The sequence below is a fragment of the Solanum pennellii genome, chromosome 2, assembly GCF_001406875.1.
Source record: "Solanum pennellii chromosome 2, SPENNV200".
Taxonomy (NCBI): domain Eukaryota; kingdom Viridiplantae; phylum Streptophyta; class Magnoliopsida; order Solanales; family Solanaceae; genus Solanum; species Solanum pennellii.
This window is the reverse complement of record NC_028638.1, coordinates 27,466,556-27,469,741: the sequence shown is the minus strand read 5'-3', so window position 1 is coordinate 27,469,741 and position 3,186 is coordinate 27,466,556. Positions and strand designations below refer to the sequence as shown.

At 37.6% G+C, this 3,186-nt stretch overlaps 1 pseudogene; it reads right to left on the bottom strand.

Annotated features, from left to right (window-relative positions):
• Nucleotides 1–2,091: 2,091 nt before the first annotated feature.
• LOC114076109 lies at nucleotides 2,092–2,563 on the bottom strand (annotated as a pseudogene).
• Nucleotides 2,564–3,186: the final 623 nt, after the last annotated feature.

The window sequence follows — 3,186 nt, the reverse complement described above, 5'->3', positions numbered from 1 at the left end:
GAGATTCATCCCATTGATGATTGTGCGAATATCTTGAAGATGTTTTAAAAACAGTCCTTATCTTTCCTTGAATACTTTTCATGGACATTCTAACTCATTACCATTTTGTGCATGTTGTGTGGTTCATTCGTTCCCAAGCATCTCTTTTGCTTTATCTATTTTCACACGGTATCGATTTATGATATTTATTTTCTTGATAGGTTCACAGCCCTAGCCAATATGGTGCATGACCCCAACATTCAATTGGAAATACCATAGTCAATTTGGCGGATTTAATTTTATTTTCTCACTTGACACGAGTTGATGCTGAGAAAGAAAAAAAAAACAAAAACTCAATGAAACACAAGCACAAATGACACTAATGAAAGGGTTATGAAGGAAAAATTATGTCTTTCGTAGTAGTAGATAAATAAGAAAATATTTAAATGAGTGAAAAGAATCTTATATGTCACAACTTTAAAACATGACATGCATTTGGACTGAACGTTTGATCTTTTTCGAGTTGTCTGAATCTCAGGAAACAATGTTGCACCTTTAAGTCTAACCTTGACTTTTATCATGATTGCGCTCATGTCAAAACAAAATGTCATCATTTGATCAGTAGCGCCTTTTATAATTTTTCACCTATAAGACATTTTAATCTTTGTCACTCAACTAACCATCGTCATATAGTGCCCGTAAGGGTTTTCACTCACAAAACATTCTTCTTCATTTTCTCCCATAGTTCGCCTACATAATGTCTCAACCTTTAGAGAACTGAAGAACATGATTATCTTTTTATTGAGTGATTAGACCGAACCCCAATGAAGGGTTGCCTACGTATCCTTTTAGGAATCAGGTGAAACGTAGTTCAATGAGCTTTTCGTGTGTCTTTTTTTGAATTTTTTTTTTTGATTTTTTTTTGAATTTTTTTTTTAAAAAAAAGCACCAAACCAGTGGTGTTTGAGATAAAAGAGGATACATTTTCATCTTCTCATCATAAAAATGACAAGGAGTGCTAAATGTAGTATCTCTTGATCGAATCTGCATTGACAATTGTGTCAATCGCCTTTCCCTCCATATTCGCCAATTACAAAGCTCCTTTGGATAACACTTGCTTAATAACATAAGGGCCTTGCCAATTTGGAGCAAACTTTCCCTTGGCCTCGTCTTGGTGGGGAAGGATACGTTTCACAACAAGTTGACCCACTTCAAAATTTCGTGGGCGTACTTTCTTATTATAAGCCTGAGCCATCCTCTGCTGATATAATTGACCAAAACAAATTGATGTCAAACGTTTTTCTTCTATCAGTGCTAATTGTTCTAACCTCGATTTAACTTATTCTATATCCTCGATTTCTGCTTCGACAATGGTTCGAAGAGAAGGGATTTCAACTTCTGCGGGTATGACAGCCTCAGTTCCGTAAACCAATAAGTAGGGAGTTGCATCGACTGACGTATGAACAACCGTGCGATATCCCATAAGAGCGAAGGGTAATTTCTCATGCCATTGTCTAGATATTTGCACCATTTTCCTAAGAATCTTCTTGATGTTTTTATTCGCAGCTTCAACAGCCCCATTTGCTTTGGGAAGAAAAGGGGTTGAATGACGATGAATAATTTAAATTGCTCACAAACTTCCTTCATCAAGTGGCTGTTGAGATTCATTGCATTGTCTGTAATAATGATTTTTGGTATGCCAAAACGACATATGATGTTGGAATGAACGAAGTCCACCACCGCTTTCTTGGTAACTGATTTGATCGTGACAGCTTCTACCCATTTGGTAAACTAATCGATGGAAACTAAAATAAATTGATGACCGTTAGATGCTTTCGGCTCTATTGGCCCAATAATGTTTATTCCCCATGTAACAAAAGGCCACAGAGCAGACATAGGATGCAACTCTAAAGGGGGTAACTGAATCAAGTCGTTATGAATTTGGCACTGATGTCACTTGCGAACAAATTGGAAGCAATCTCGCTCCATGGTCAACCAATAGTATCCTGTCCGAATAATCTTTTTCGCTAAGACGTAACCATTCATGTGTGGGCCACATACCCCTGAGTGTACCTCATTCATAATTGTTTCCACCTCTTGAGTATTCACACATCATAATAAATTCAAATCCGGAGTCCTTTTATATAAGATATCGCCACTTAAGAGGAACCCATTGGCGAGTCGCCTAATAGTTCTTTTTTGATCTCTATTACCATGCAGTGGATATTCTCTAGCTTTTATAAACTGTTTGATGTCGTGATACCAAGGCTCACCATCTTCCTCTACCACAATTATATTGCAATAACCATTTTGATCCCAAACTTGGATCTCTAACGGGTCAATGTAGGATTACCTGGGTATGGAAGCATCGATGCTAGGGTGGCCAAAGCATCAGCCAACTCATGTGAAACCTAAAAATATATCTAAATTCAATGGACTTGAACTTTTTGATGAGATTTTCTAAACATTGTTTGTACGGTATGATCTTAATGTCTCGAGTTCCCCATTCACCTCGAGCTTTTCGAATGAGCAAGTCGGAATCCCCCAAGACTAAGAGCTCATGTACATCCAGATTTATTGCCATATTCAAACCCATGATGCAAGCTTCGTATTCTGTTGTGTTACTGGTAGAAAGTATTTAGTCGTGCTGTGGTAGGATAATGACAACTGTTTGATGAGATAAAAACTGCCCCAATTCCCACTCCGTTTTTGTTGACATCCCCATCAAAATATAATTTCCATACGGGGTCATTATCAGGAACTTCTTCCTCGATAGAGTTGATCTCTTCATCAGGGAAGTATGTCTTTAAGGGTTCGTATTCATCATCAATCGGATTCTCTGCCAGATGATCGGCCAACGCTTGTGTTTTCATGGAGGTGCGAGTAACATACAAAAAATCAAATTCGGTAAGCAAAATCTTCCATTTTGCCAACCTACCCGTCGGCATGGCTTTTTGAAAAATATATTTCAGAGGATCCATTTGAGATATGAGGTAAGTGGTGTAGGACAAAAAATAGTGCTTCAATTTTTGGGCGACCCAAGTTAAAACACAACATGTTTTTTCTAATAGAGTGTACTTTGACTCATAGGATGTGAACTTTTTGCTCAAGTAATAGATAGATTGTTCTTTTTTCCCCGTAACGTCATGTTGTCCTAGATTGCAACCAAAGGAATATCTGTCACTGATAGGTATAGAAACAAAGGCC